This window comes from Phascolarctos cinereus, unplaced genomic scaffold (assembly GCF_003287225.1).
Source record: "Phascolarctos cinereus isolate Bilbo 61053 unplaced genomic scaffold, phaCin_HiC Scaffold_726;HRSCAF=1367, whole genome shotgun sequence".
Classification (NCBI taxonomy): Eukaryota; Metazoa; Chordata; class Mammalia; order Diprotodontia; family Phascolarctidae; genus Phascolarctos; species Phascolarctos cinereus.
In genome coordinates this window covers 128129420-128146114 of record NW_027556098.1, presented here as the reverse complement: position 1 = coordinate 128146114, position 16695 = coordinate 128129420, and the positions used below count along the sequence as shown (strand labels likewise).

The 16695-nt window shown below is 36.0% G+C and overlaps 1 pseudogene; it reads right to left on the bottom strand.

Moving 5' to 3' along the window:
- Positions 1-203: 203 nt before the first annotated feature.
- On the bottom strand, positions 204-703 carry LOC110208256 (large ribosomal subunit protein eL21 pseudogene; annotated as a pseudogene).
- Positions 704-16695: the final 15992 nt, after the last annotated feature.

The following is a 16695-nucleotide window of genomic DNA, read 5'->3' as shown; positions in this document are numbered from 1 at the left end:
TCAGGAGAAGAGGATTGTAAAAGTCTTGCCCTCACCTTGCATGGGAGAGATGACACCAAAGATTAGAAGATGATAAAGACATATTATAGTTATGGATAAGCAATTGGTGGACTGAATATTATGGAGTGCCATGGGAATAAGGGGAAGCTGGTAAGATTTTTTTTTAACCCAAGAATTTTTTATTGTCTTTATTTTAAAGCCATTTATGCCATGAATTCATAGGGGATCGGTTCCAACAGCTCAGGTTCCTTGCCATTGGTTCTCACAAAGTGTGCTTCTCTGGGTGGAGCAGGCTGGTGCTTCAGTTGAACCCAAGTGCCTTTTTCTTTGGCTTCCTTCTTCTTCTGATCATTTTCCTTTACCTGCTTCAGGAAGCTATCTCTGCTCTTGGAATGCTTAATACACTCAATACGAACATTAATTCTCTTGGCTAGAATCTTGCCCTTAACCCCTTTGTTTACAACAATGCCTACATCATGGTGAGTAACGTTATAGACCCATCCAGTCTTGCCATGGTAACATTTGTGGGGCATTCCTTGCTGAACTGTGCCCATACCCTTGATATCTACAATATCACCTTGTATATTTGCATATATGTAGCCAGAGGGACAACACCATGTTTTCGAAAGGGCCTAGAAAACATGTATTGAGTCCCTCTCCTTTTTCCTTTTGTGTTCGTCATTTTGGCGACTCACTGGAATATGGCAGAGCCAGTGGAAAGCTGGTGAGATTTTTTAAAGTCATCTTACTTCCCCTTCAAGTGATAGAGAACAGTGGCCTAAATTCTGGCCCCGTGGACACCTGAGCAACATAAGGACTAACTAGTACCCATAGGTTGATAGGTGCCATACGTGGCCACTTTCTATGAGAATGTAGCAGGACAGAAGATGCTTCCTCAAGGTTTAGCAACTCTCCTTGGCTTTCCATTATCTCTGTTAGTACATAACGGGTTCAGTCTCACCTTCGTCATAATTTTGGTCTATGATACCTGCAAATTGGACCTCACCCCTTTGCTTGGCTTGCTTTCTTGGTGCTTTTGCATTCTTGGGCATCTTTTCATTTGGTATCCCCACGAGTTTCCCTGTGGGCAGCAAGTGATTGCAATGTATTATCTTGGTTGTCCCAGTTGCTTTCTTGTGTTATTGAACAGTCTAGGAGACCTACTCTTTCAGTTACTTGAATTGGTATAAGTTTCTATCCATCAGTTATCTTCTGTTTTACAGTGGTACCAAGATTACTTAGTTGAATGTGTATCAAACTCAACAACCATAATGCTTTTTGCTCCTCTAAGTGTTAGTCTGTGCTGGAGCTGGAGCTAGGTGGCAGGTCTTTGCCATTTTCCCTCAGTATTGTGACATTATCTCTTCCATACTTTGGCTCTCCAAATCACAAGTCAAAGGGCTTCAAAGATTTTTGCCTCAGTAGTAACAAATATGGGGGAAGTCCTACAGCATTAATTCAATTAGAGATATTATTAAGAAATACAAGACATTGGCAGAAATTAGGTGTAGACCAACATCTCATACCACATACCGAGATTAGTTTCAAATGGATATATGAATTAGATTACAAAATGTTACATCATAAACAAACTAGAAGAATAAAGAAAAAATTACCTTTTAGATCTATTGATAGAGGAAGAATTCATGAACAAACAAGAGAAAGGGAGGCTAATAGAAGAGCAAATGGACAATTTTGATCACAAAAACAATGTAACTAAGATTGAGGGGAAACGGTTACCTGAGATTTTTTTTTGTAGCAAGTTTTTCTGATAATTATACATGCACACACACACACACATGCATGCACACACATACATATGTGTGTGTATAACTGATTCACATTTATACGAATGAGAAACATTCTCCAACTGATAAATGGTCAAAGGATATGAATAGGCATTTATCAAGGAAGAAATCCAAACTAGCAACAACCATACATAAAAAAGTTCCAAACCACTATCAGAGAAATGCAAATAAAACAACTATAAGGTTCAACCTAATATCTATCAAATTGGCAAAGTTAACAAAAGGGAAAATAACAAATGTTAGAGGGATTGTAGGAAAACAGGCATGTGCATACGTTGTTGTTAGAGCCATGAATTATTCCAGCCATCCTAGAAATCAATTTGAAACTATTCTCCAAAAGTTATTGAACCATACTTTTTGACCCACTAGTAGGTCTATTTCCCAATAAGATCAAAGAATGAGGAAAAAGACCCATATGTGCAGAAATATTTATAGCAGCTCTTTTTGTAGTAGTAGTAAACTAGCAGCTCAGGAGGTATCTATCAATTGAGGCATGGCTGGACAAATTATGGTATATGAACTTAAGGGAATTTTATTGTGCTATAAGAAATTATGAAAGTGACAGTTTCAGAGAAACCTGGAAAAACTTGTATGAACTGATGCAGAGTGAAGTGATTAGAACCTGGAGAACAATGTATATGATAACAACATTGGATAAATGAATAATTTTGAAAGATTAAAGGCCTCTGGTCAACATAATCATCAACTCCAGGAGACAGATGATGAAGAATGACATCTGATAGAGAGGTGATGGGCAGAATGAGATGACACATTTTTGGATACATGAAGAATGATAGACACATTTTTAGACATGACTAATGTAGGAATTAGATTTGCTTAATTATATATTTTCACTACAAGGGTATTGTTTTTCTTCTGGGGGAAAGGTGAAGTGGAAGGGAGAGAAAATAAATGCTTAACTGAAAATATTTTAATTAAAAAATAAAACTAGGCAGAAATCACACAAATATAAAAATCCTTGTGCCAGACATGTCACATACTGTCTATGCTGAGTTATTTCACTCTGGTCAGGGTGATCTCAGCATATTTAACAGGGCATGATTGATGCATTCTGACTGATGATCTCCCTTGTGGTAAGTTGGTCTAAAGTTCTAAAATGTTTAATTCCTCACTGAATACTTCTCTGAGGCACTTATTCTCCAAATCTCAACCCTGATCAGAGTAGATCTTGTCAAGAAAGCCATACACTGAAAAATACTTTTTTAATACTATTTTGGCCATTGTGGAGGTCCTCTAGTACTGGATAGTAAACGTGTGCATATTGAGTAAAGTGGCCAATTTTTGGTTTTTAGGACATTGTTCCTGTTCTTGAGATTGCTCTCCAAAGACAAGTCATGCACAGCAGTGCCAAGGATTGACACTGCTTACACCCTCAATTGGTCAAAATAAGGTATTGGTTGCAACTGTAGCTCTTCTCCTCCTTCTTCTTCTCCTCTGTCTTTTTCTCTCTCTTTCTCCATCTTCCTATTCTTCACAGAACTCCCTAGCTTTATAGCCCTGCCTCTTACTCCACTAGTTAATCTTTCAGACAAGGAAGTTCCTAGAGGATTCCAGTCTTTTGATATCAGTTTCTCTATCTCTGAGATCTTGTCAAACTTCTTGAGTCCTCATTCTTTCAAAGAGTCCTTTCATTTCCTCCTATTTTTCCTTTCCCTCCATTTTCCCCCTTTCAGGCTCTACCCGTTGACAGCACAATGCTCAATGTAGCACAATATAGGGAGAGCAATATTTTGCTATAGGTGTAGGACAAGGGTGTATAGCTCTGAATAGTTCAAATCTTGTTAAAGAAAGGTTAGGATAAGCTGGTTGGCCATAGCTTTAATTTCCAGGACATTATGGGAGTTGAAAGGAATATACTCGCCCTAATATAATACATATCAGATGGGCCTGAAGTTGGGAAGGAGTTGATATTGAAGGGGAAGCAAAACATTCAAAAGATAGGTTTGACCTAAGGGACTCTTTCTGGGCTGATAAGGTAGAGAGTCGCAAAAGAGCTGAAATAGCCCCCAGGCTACAGATTCACAAAAAGATATACCTTCTCCAGAGAAGAGAGCATATATCAGCTATAATTTAGTGGAAAACTAGCAGCTGGCTTTAACAGCTCAGGAAAACAACAGCATCGAGGATATCAGTAGTAGCTAAACCCAGAACCAACAGATAGGTGCGTAGTAGAGAAAGCAACCAATCAATGACAGCAGCATCCCAGAGCTCAGTGAAAAAACAACAACCACCAGCAAATGATGTCACAACAGGAAATCAATAGATGGGATTAGCATCTTTGCACAATATATCAGCTTCAAAAGCAGAGAAGTAACAGCAGTATCACCCTAGGACCATGAGCTACTCAGGCTGTTTGTATTCCAGCTCCAGTAGCTTGGGAATCTGAGAGAGAGAGAGAGCATACTCCTATGCCTACAGAGGGATTTTCCTTATTTTTCTTTACTACCCTATTCTGTTTAACTGAATATCTTTGTTTTGAGTTAATATATCTTTTGAGTTTATTTTGGTAAGGAAAAAAAAGCATCAGATGGGAGCTCATAGGCTTTGGTTTTGAATAGATGCTGACCAAAAGGTGGCTTGATCCTGGACATAGCTTTCACCTACATTTTAGGTGGGCCCATGATGCACAAGACATTTCCTTTGGGTCAAGGATATTCATCCCTAGTGTTACTAGGACATAGGGAAGGGAATAAGATCCTAGCATCTACCAGTCCCTGTTATCTCTGTATGTTTCAAATCTCTTTATTAGACTGTAAACTCCATGAAGTCAAATACTCTGTCTTAATCCAAATTTTGCATCTTTCAGAATTCACCCCAGTACTCTAAATTCAGAAGGATTTAAATATTTGTTGAAAACGAACCTACTGATTCAAGAGCAGAGGATTATAACTGAGCTCTCCTGACTTCCAATCTCTCTACTTTCACTTTCTATGCTGCATCCCCGAGGAAAGCTATGACACTTTAAGGGCTGTTGATGGGTCAGCCTTAATCCCTACCACATCCCCAGCAGAATGCAAGGTCTTTGAGGAATTAATTCATTGTTGTATCCTCATTGCCTAGCACAGTCTCTGGGACTCAGCAGCCACTTAAATGCCTGTTGAAGGAAATACTTTGCTAGATTCACATTTATGTTGCATAGAGGCTTCCTAGAGATACAATGTCCTAACCCAAAAGAATGACAGTAATAGTGGGAAATATAGACACTGCTGCTGAGGCCAGTAAAGAGTACTTTTCGGTGCAAAAGAACCATAGAGTACATCTAAAATCACATTATGTAAATGTGGAATTAACCTGAATTGTTACTATGTGCATTGTCCTCTGTAAGATGAAGTCTGAATGTATAAAATAGACAAATTATGGGTTGATCTTTTGTATTACAAAAATATTTTCTATTTTACAAAAGCATACATTACAAAATCCTTTTGCAAACCGATTTAATTCTGAGCTTCAGTAGAGGATATGAATGATTCAATTTAGAAAGAAATCAGTTTACATGTAATCTTCCAGTAAAACTGATACTGCATAGATCAAGATATACCTGTATTTCTGTCCTGACCTTAGTAGGTATTGAAATTCTAGGTAAATCCCATTAGTTTCTCCTGTAATTGTATAATGCATATACTGATTTGAGATCCAAATGGCATTCCTCACAGTGCAATAACTTCGTGACAGTGAATAATGAAAATATCTGAGATTTTTGAATTGTTATTCTTTTTAAAAATTCTAAACAGCTTTGGGGACATATAAATCAGATCGGTAGTTCAGTTGCAGAGTCTAGGACAAGAAAGCAAAATAATGAGTAATGAAATACCCTTCAAATGGCTCAAACTAATGTCCAGAAATGGTGAATACTTGGCTCTGCTTGTGTTCTTTCTGACATAATAAAAACAGATTGAAACTCATTTTAACTAGGTGAGGGTGTCTTTATTATTCCTGCGGAAGGCTTTGCAGATGTGCCTAGTGCTAAGCGATGGGATCTAGGAGCCAGTAGCAACAACAGACAACAGACAATTCAGGGAAAACAAAAAATGCATTTGGGACCCTGACTTCACTGGCCATGAACCTGGAGTTGCCTGAGTTCTCCAGACAATTGATGCTTTGTCTATGTAGGTATGCTCTAAAGACCTCAGGGTATCCGTTTCCTGATAAACTACCCTCTTCTCAGTAATTGTTGTAGTCCTTTGCAAAGCATGAGAGGAGAGAAATGGGAAAATGGTTGTCTTAAAGATGAATCTTTCAGAATATGTCTTGGGGTAGTTCAATTGTTCAATTCAACAAATATTTATTCAACACCTACTAAGTGCAAGACAATATGCAGCTGCTTTGAACAGATACAAACGACACAATATTTGCCCTCAAAGACCTTACAATCTAATAGGTGTTGGTAGGGGGTACAGAAGGGGATCTTTAGGAAAGAGACAAGGAAGTAAATAAATATAAGGCAGAATGCAATAAGATATTAGAAGGTTATTTACGCAGATAAAACACAGATTCTTTTGGGTTGTCTCTACTCTTTAATATTGTAGTTTTAAAAATATCTATTTATTCTGTGCTCTTAAGTAAGCTCAGGCAGCTAGGTGGCACAGTGGATAGAGTACTAGGCCTAGAGTCAGGAAGACACAAGTTCAATTCTGGCCTCAGATACTTACTAGATATGTGACTGGGCAAGTCACTTAACCCTTTTTGCCTTAGTTTCCTCATCTATAAAATGAGCTGGAGAAGGAAATGACAAACCAGAACTTTTGCCGAGAAAACCCAAAATGGGGTCATGAAGAGTAAGACATGACTGAAAAACAATGGAACAATAACAACTTAAATGAGTGTCCTTCAATCGACCTTAGTTTTTCTCCAACTACAACCCAAGTTAACTATGGCCTGCTCCTTGTCTCACCAGGTGGCCTGACTCATGCCATGCCCTCTACTAGATTTTGTTGAGATGGATATATTATACCTAGGGATACATTACATGTGGAATATTCGGGGCTTAAAGTCAGTAGCTTGGGTTCTGGCCTAGAATCTGAAACTTAAAACCTGGGAAACCTTTGGCAAATTGTTTCTCCTTTATGGGCTTGACTCTCCTCCTCTGTAAAGTAAGGGATAGCACATTTTCTAAGTCCTCTTCTAGATCTAACAACCTGTGAGCTTACCTGCTTCTTATGTAAAGGGGATCTCTTGAATTAGTGTATCTGACATGTACAGTTTGTATCAACCATCCATCAGGCATGGATCTCTCTCATCATTCTCCTTTGCATTTCCATCTGGTTATGGTTTACTGGCTGTAGCTCCTAGCCTCCTCATGCTTTTTGCTGTAGCTATGATTCACAACTTAATCCTTCAGATAGTAATTTTTTAAAGTCCTTCTCAAAGTGGAATCATTCTAATATTATATATCATTGACATGAATATAAGGTAAAGAATTTTTTCCTTTATAGAATCATAAATCAGTGTAAGAGCTTCAAGGACAATTAGATGTTCTCCAGTACAACCTTTTCATTTTCCAAATAAGGAGTCATAGATCTGGAGAAGTGAAGAAAGCTAACCCAAATTCATTCAGTGCTTTTATTCTAGTGCCTAAGAAATGGGTCAATCTTTTAATAAGAATAAGTGACAACAGCCAAGATGGTAGAGTAGAGGAAATCCTCAGCTGTGTTGTCCCAACATTCCCCTCCTAAGGACTTTAAAATAACCCCTCAAATAGAATTCTGGAGTGGTGAGACATTCTTCCAGCCCAAGATATCTTAGGAGGTCATAAAGAGAGATTGGTGACATGGAGGTAGAGGCTAGCTCAGAGCCCATATGGATGAAACACCAGCCGTGGGACTAGAAGGTGGCAATAAAAGCAGCAGCAGCTTCAGAAGCTCTCAAGCCAGAGAGGGAAAGGGGACCTGGTAACTGGTCAAAAAGAGATTACAAGGGACCCCATACTAACACTGGATGGAAGACCACATGCTGTTTGGTAGCTTCATCACCCATACTCACTTATGGTCACTGTTCAAGGGCAGAAAGAAGTACTTTTAATCAAGAGGGAGTGAGAGCCCTGAGGAGTAGTACCATTTCCATTCCCAAAGAAACAGGGGTCTTGAGGAACAATATTGTTTGCAATTTGAAGACATCAGGGGCCCTTCCTGGATAAGAACCAGAGTGCAAACCAGGACAGCAGCGACCATACCTCTCCACAGATCATACCACCTTGGGATATAAAAGCTTTCAAACCCCTGGAATTAGCTTTGAAAACAGCAATGCAGAAAAAAAAAGTCTGAAGCTTGGGACTGTGCTCCTCCATACCTGCCCATCCCCTTTCCCCTCCCCCATGCTGAGAATAGAGCCCAACTTTAACATAGAGTTTAAAATTAAGAACCTGACCACAAAAAGCTACTGTAGTGACAGAGAGACAGACACAAACTCAGAAGAAGATAACAAAGTCAAAACAACTACAAGATAACCTATAATGAATCTCTTGCCTTCTCAATGTTGGGGGAGGTGTGGGAGAGGAGAAAAGGCAGGGGTGGGGAGAGGGAAAGGGGGAGGGGGAGGTGGGAAGGAGGAAGGGAGAGATTTTGGAGCTCAAAATTTTAAAAATTAATGTTATTTTTTTACATGTAACTGAGGAAAAATAAAATACTAAATAATTTTTTTAAAAATGCAAAAAAAGTCTCAAAGGGGAAAAAAATGTGAATTAGACATAAGCCCAACAAAAATTCCTGGAAGAGCTAAAAAATGGTTTTCAAAATCAAATAGGAATGGCAGGGGGGAAATTAGGTAAAGAAATGACAGCAGAGGAAAAAATATTAAATAATTAACAGCTTGGTAAAAGAGGCACCAAAATACTAAAGAAAATAACACCTTAAAAATAGTACTGGCCAGATGGAAAAAGAAGTGCAAAATTTCACTGATGAAAATAACTCCTTAAAAAGCAGAATCAGATAAGTAGAAGCTAATGACTTCAAGAGACATCAAGAAACAGTAAAACAAAGTCAAAAGAGTGAAAAAATAGAAGAAACTGTGAAGTATATAATACAAACACATCGTAATTGGTGATAGAAATCTATCTTACCTAACAGGGAAGTAGAAGGGGAAGGGAATAAGAGAAAGGGGTGAGGTGTGATAAAAGGGAGGGCAGATAAAAGAAGGCAGAAGCAAAACAGATTTTAGAGGAGTGACTGGATAAAAAGAGAAAGAGAAGGATAAATAGAAAATAGGATCAAGGGAAATGCATGTTAGTTTCATAACTATGAATATGAATGGGTTGAATTTATCCATAAAACGGAAGTGGATAGCAGAAAGGATTAGAAAATAGAATTCAACAGTATGTTGTTTGCAAGAAATACACCTGAAACAGAGAGTCATAAAGTTAAAATAAGGGTCTGGAGCATAAGAGATAGCAATCATGATCTCACATAAAGCAAAATGAAAAACAGACCAAACTAAAAGGGATAAGCAGGAAAACTACATCTTGCTAAAAGGAATCATAGACAATGAAGTACAATTGATACTAAATGTATGTGCACCGAAGAGTACAGCATCCAAACTCTTAAAGGAAAAATTAAATGAATTACAGGAGAAAATAGAAAAGAACACTATAGTAGTAGGGGACCTCAACGTTCCCCTCTCAGAACTAGATAACTCTAACCATAAATAAATAAGAAAGAAGTTAAGGAGATGAATAGAATCTTGGAAAGTTAGATATGATAGACCTCTGGAGAAAACTCAATGGGAATAGAAAGGAATATACCTTTTTCTCAGCTGTATATAGCACCATCACAAAAATTGACCATGTATAAAACCCTCAAAATCAAATGCAGAGAAGCACAACTATTAAACATATCCTTTATAGAACATAATTTTATATTCAACAAAGAGCCATGGAGACATAGGTTAAACATTAATTGGAAACTAAATAATCTAGTCCCAAAGAATTAGTGGGTCAAAAAGCAAATTATAGAAAAAATTTCACTAAAGAGAATGACAACAATGAGACAACATACTAAAATTTGTGGGTTGCAGCCAATACAGTAGTTAGAAGAAAATGTATAACTCTAAACATATACAACAGTTAAAGAGAGAAAAAGCAAAGCAATGAATTGGGCATGCAACTAAAAAAACTAGAAAAAGAACGCATTTTTTAATATCTTAAATTGAGCACCAAATTGGAAATCCTGAAAATCAAAGGAAAAAAATTTAAAGTTAAAAAAATTGAACTAATAAATGAAGCTAAAAGCTGGTTTTATTTTTAAAAAAGCAATAAAATAGATAAACCATTGGTTAATTTTATTTTAAAGAAAAAGGAAAAAGGAAAACCAAATTACCAGTACCAAAAATGAAAAAGGTGAATGTACCACCAATGAAGATGAAATTAAAGAAACTATTAGGAGTTATTTTACCCAATTATATGTCAGTAAAACTGGAAATCTAAGTGAAATGGATTAATATTTACAAAAATATAAATTGCCCAGATTAACAAAAGAGGAAATAGAATACTTAAATAATTGTATCTTAGAAAAAGTAATTCAACAAATCATCAATGAACCTGCCTAAGAAAAAATCCCCAGGACCAGATGCTACCAAACATTTAAGAAACAATTACATATATCTATCTATCTATCTATCTATCTATCTATCTATCTATCTATCTATAGATAGATAGATAGATAGATAGATAGATAGATAGATATAGATATATATATACATATATATATATAGATAGATATATAGATATATAGATATAGATAGATAGATAGATATAGATATAGATATATAGATATAGATAGATATATATCTATATCCATATCTATATCTACATATATACTATATAAACTATTTGAAAAAAATAGGTAAAGAAGGACTCCTACCAAATTCTTTTTTAAAATACATATATGGTTTTGATGCTTAAACCAGGGAAAGCAAAAACAGAGAAGGAAAACTATATACCAATTTCCTTAATGAACATCAATGCAAAAATTTTAAATAAAATACCAGCAAGAAGATTAAAGCAATATATCACAAATATCATACACTATGACCAAGTGTGATTTATATCAGGAATACAGTGCTAGTTCAATATAAGGAAAACTATGAGCACAATTGACTATATCAATAGCAAAACAACAAAAATCGTATGATTATATCAATGTACACAGAAAAAAAGTTTTTGACAAAATGCAATACTCATTCCTATTAAAAAACAGTAGAAATTATAAGAATAAATGGAATCTTTCTTAAAGTGACAAGTAGTATCTATCTAAAGCCAAAAGCAAGCATTATCTGTAATGGGGACAAACTTGAAGCTTTATCAATAAGATTTGGGGTGAAGCAAGGATGTCCACTACCATCACTATTACTCCATATTTATTAGATATGCTGGCTCTAGCAACAAAACAAACCAAAAAATAATTTGTTGGAATAAAAATAGGCAATAAGGAAACAAAACTATCATTCTTTACAGATGATATGATGGTACACTTAGAGAATCCTAAAGAATCAACTGAAAAACTAGTTGAAACAATTAACAACTTCAACAAAGTTGCAGAATATAAAATAAACTCCCATAAATCATTAGCATTTCTATATATTCTATATATTAGCAACAAAACCCAGCAGCAAGAGATAGTCAAATAAATTAGGTACACAATTCATAATAATAAAGTATTATAATAATCTAGTGTTCAATAAACCCAAAGATCCAAGCTTTTGGGGTTAAACTCATCATTTTACAAAAATTGCTGGGAAAATTAAAAGCAGTTTGGGAGAAAATAGGCAGAGACCAACATCTCACACCATATATCAAGATAAGGTCAAAACAGATAAAGGATTTAGACATAGGGGGGATATCATTAGTACATTAGGGGAGCATGGGAAAAATGTACCTGTCAGATCTATGGATAAGGGAAGTAAAATGTATAATTTTGATTACATTAAATTAAAAAAGAAGGAAGAAAGGAAATAAGAAAGGAGGAAAAGAAGGAAGGAAGGAAGGAAGGAAGGAAGGAAGGAAGGAAGGAAGGAAGGAAGGAAGGAAGGAAGGAACTGTTCTGCTTTTGGTTTTGTGTCTCCACTGTGCTCAGCACAGCATCTGACACATAATAGGTATTTAATGAATGCTTGTTGGTTGATTCCATGAAATCCTCTTTCTTCATCCCCACTGAAGGAAAGAAGGAAGGAGTCAGTACCAGATTATTTTGGCAATTACTGCTTTGTCATATAATTTTAAATCTGGTACTCTAGGCTACCTTCCTTCACATTTTTTTTCACTGATTCCCTTGGTATTCTTGACCTTTTGTTCTTCCAGGAGAAGAAATCAAAGCTATCAATAGTCACATGAAAAAGCGCTCTAAATCACTATTGATTAGAAAAATGCAAATCGACATAGTTCTGAGGTGCCATCTCATACCTATCAGATTGGCTAATATGACAGAAAAGAAAAATAATAAGTGCTGAAGGGGATGTGAGAAAATTGAGACACTAATGCACTCTTAGAGTTGTGAACTGATCCAACAGTTCTGGAGAACAATTTGGAACTACTGCCAATGGGCTATAAAACTGTACATACCTTTTGATCCAGTAATACCACTACTAAGACTGTTTCCCAAAGAGATCAAAGAAAAAAGAAAAGGACTATGTACAAAAATATTTATAGCAGCTCTTTATGTGGTGGCAAAGAATTGTAAATTGAGGGTATACTCATCAATTGGGGAATGGCTGAACAAGTTGTGGTGTATGATTGTGATGGAATACTATTATGATTGTGATGGAATAATATTGCATTATAAGAAATGACAAGCAGGATGTTTTCAGAAAAACCTGGGAAGATTTATGTGAACTCATACAAAGTGAAATAAGCAGAACTAGAGAACAATGTACATAGTAACAGCAATATTGTAAGGATGATCAACTGTGAAAGACTTAGCTACTCTGATCAAGACAATGATTCAAGACAATTCCAAAGGACTCATGATGAAAAATGCTATCCACCTCCAGAGAGTGAACTGATGAACTTTGAGCACAGTTTGAAGCATACTTTTTTTTAACTTTATTTTTCTTGTTTTTTTAAATCTGTTTTCTTTTGCAATATGACTAACATGGAAATATATTTTGCATGACTTCATATGTATAATTGATATCAAAGTGATTGCCTTTCCAAAAAGGAGGGAGAGTCGAGAGGGAGAAAAGAATTTGTAGCTCAAAATTTTTAAAGTGTTTAAAAAATTACATATAATTGAGAAATAACAAAATAAAAATATCTTTCAAAAAAGAATAAGTGACAGCAGATAGACAACCTGATTAGCAGTATGACCATAGGCACTTCATATCTCTGCACCCCACTATTATTCTCTGAGTTTTCCTTAAAAGAAGACAAACTGATTGTTCCCAGTTGATGCAGTTTCCTGGTCACCCAAAGACATAAAAAGTCCCACCCATGGGCAATGAAAACCTTTCTGAAGACCACAGAAGTCACCATGTCCTTTCCCCATATTGTGATCTGAAGACACAAAAACTTTCCACCTGGAGACAAGGGGGACTGTATCCAGAGAAACTAAGTGCCACTGTATCCTCATTGTATATCCTTGATGTGTTAGGGCAAAGGAATCTCCTTTTAATTGTTCGATGACTTACAAGTGCCTCCTTTTTGTCCTGGTTTTGAACTTGAATTGAGAAGGCTGGTGTTAGAGCTGCCTCTGATACTTTGTGTCTACTTTGTATAAATGTTTCATAATACCCATGTAGAATATATCTTCCCAGTTAGAATGTAAGCTCCTTGAGGGCAGGAGTTGTTTTGCTTTTGTCTTGTGTTTCCACTGTGCTTAGTATCTGACATATAGTAGGTGTTTAATGAATGCTTATTGGTTGATTCATGAAATCATCTTTCTTATCCCCACAAATGTGATCTCTTTGTCCTCAAATTTGGCAATTTTCCAATTTTGTCTATATTTATAACTATTATATTATTTATAATAATTTGTATGTCATCCCCATCAGGAGATTGTGACCATTTTAGCACCAGGGCTAGGTCATTTCATCTTTGTAACTAGGTATTTTCAGCACTTAGCTCAGAACCTTGAACTTAGACATTTACAAATATTTGTTGAATTGACAATAACCGAATTAGGCAATTTTAAACTATGTTAAGAAAATTGCCAAAATATCTGTACTCTTTTGCTTGGAGATCCCAGTGCTAAGTTTTCATCCCAAGGAGGTCAAACATATGAGTTCTTTAAAAAGCCCCAAAATATTTATAGCATACTTCTTATAGTAGCAAAAAACTGGAAACAAAGCAGATACTCATCGATTTGGGAATGTACAAATTATGGTAGGTGAATGTAATGAAATATTGCTACACCATAAGAAACTATGAACACAGAGAAGCATAAGAATACTGATAAGAATTGATGAAAGGGAAGTAAGCAGAACTATGGAAACAGTAAACACAAGGACTACAATAATATAAATTTAAAGAACGCACCAAAAAATCAAAATGAACAATGTGCAATTATAATGACCAAACTTGATCCTGAAAAGAGATATGAGAATTCATCTCCCTAGTTTATTGGCAGGTAGGGGGTGGGTGGGAGAGATTGAGAAGGAGGCCATAGGTATAGAACACTGCATATACTGTCAGATTTAGTTGATATATGTCTTAGTTTTGCTATATTTGTTTCCTATTTTTTATTCTTTATTTTAAAAGGATGTTTCTCTGAGTTTGGAGAAAGGGAAGACTATATTGGAAAATAAATTTTATATAAAAACAGAAAATATAAATTTAAAAAATTTTTTAAAGAAATTGAACAAATGAGATCACTTACACAGACAGAATGAGAAGGTATGGAGCATTTTCAATCTTTTTGGGCAGATGGATTACCCACATTGATGAAGTCACAAATTTGTCTTCACAAAAGCATTCATGCAAGACTGAGCCTTCTCTAGTAGTGTCTAGTTTTATACACAGGTGGAATTAGATGACTGCCTACTGGGTTTGATTTCAGTGTCACTGAGAAAAATTCTCTGTATCTAGTAAAATCTTCCCAAACTTCTGAAAATACTTTCCTTATTCCTTTACCTTGAACCTTTGATTCCTGTTAAAACGCCAATACCTCTGAAAAGGTAACACTTTAACTGATCACTTGTCATTTATATCTCAATGTGAATAAAGGATCTGAATAGCAGAGTTTGATGAGAGAATAGGAGACCCCATGAAGACTGGTATGGTGACTCACCAAATGAGAAAAAGAATCCAGAACAGAGATGCTAGAGGTAACTAAGGTAAACTTCTTTTTGGGAATGGCTTTGCCTATGACCAGCCCCATTCCTCTGACTGTTACATATCATTGTGTCCAAAGAGCAATAGCATGTTAGGTGATCTTGTTCTATGTAGCCCAAACTACATGGTATGAAAACAGGGTAATATTGTTTTAATAGAGGCATTTTAAAGATGATCATGATGATGACTGTGAATAGGACTAGTGGATTAGAGGTTGAAATAGTAGGAAGGAATCAGTGTATACAGTTACCCTTTCACATCGTGGGGAGAGGGGAAAGTTGTGGCACCCCATGAGCTGGGAAATCCATGTAAAATCTTTTGGCCCTTCCTTTGTACCAAAGAAGAAATCTGAATTTTTTCTTTTTCTTTTACGGGATGTTTACAGTGCCTTATTGTAAAATTTGGTTAAGGATTTTTCCATGTCATCTGCTGGACTTTGTGTATCAACTTCCACAAAACTCCCCCAAAATTGCCATTTAATTTCTTATGTCAACCAGTGATATATCAAAACTGCAATGGGAAAAGTTGCATTGTGGAAGGAAAGAGGAAAGAGAATTGAATTTGTAGTCAGAGGACCTACATGTGAATATTGATTCTATTATTTATTGCCTCTCTGGTTACCTTGCTGGATCTCAGTTTCCTCATCTGTAGAATTATAGGCAAGAGAGGGTTGGAGTAGATGATTCCTAAGGTCCCTTTTGGCTTTAAATCTGATGGGAACAGTGCTGGGCCCTGCAGATGGCATTAGAGTAAATAGGGAATAACTGATTTGGTATGATTTGAGGAGTGTTATAAAGGTCTTCCTGTTTAAAAAAATCTTAGCACCTGAAATTATACTCATAAATATGATATTCCTTTGGTCCTGGAAGGCCTTTCAGGTTTAAAGCATCCTCTGTTGAAATGCATGTACTCTTGGTGTTCCTAAAATAATTATTAGTTGATGAGGAGAACAAAAGTTCTACTCTATGCCTCTTTATGGTGGACAGGTAACTCTGGGTTCTTAAAAACTACTCCAGTAGAAATAAATTCTGGAAGCTACCAAATTATTAGCAGGAAAGAGCTTTGAGAATAGTCCCAATGATAGGCTATTTCTGATCATACAAAAAGACATGTCAGTGGTAAGCTGGCTACTAGGGGATAAGCTATGTTGGCCCTACACAAAGAAAAGTACAAAATGGAAGTTCTATAGCCAACTCCCACTTCTTAAATGATGATGTCAGCATATATGAAAAGGGGGCAGAGGGTACTAAGAATCCCAGAATTTTTGGACCATCTTATAAACATTTACTTGGAATTATAAATGTATTTATTCTAAATATCCTTGTCTAATAACCAAAGAGTCGACATACTTAACTATTTGAGATACTAGACCACATCAATACTAACATTCTCTTACTAAAGGAAATTAGAAGATATAAGAAACCTGCAATTAAATGGAAACAAAGCTCATAGGTTCTTCTTTGATAGTTAAAGGGAGATGGTTTCATCGTGTACCCAAAGGCAACAAGAAACATCATTTCAATATTTTACAGAGCATGAAGAGATTCAATGAACTGCTTGACAAGATCATCCCAACCAAATCAACGTATGTATTGATAGTTGGTTACTTTAACT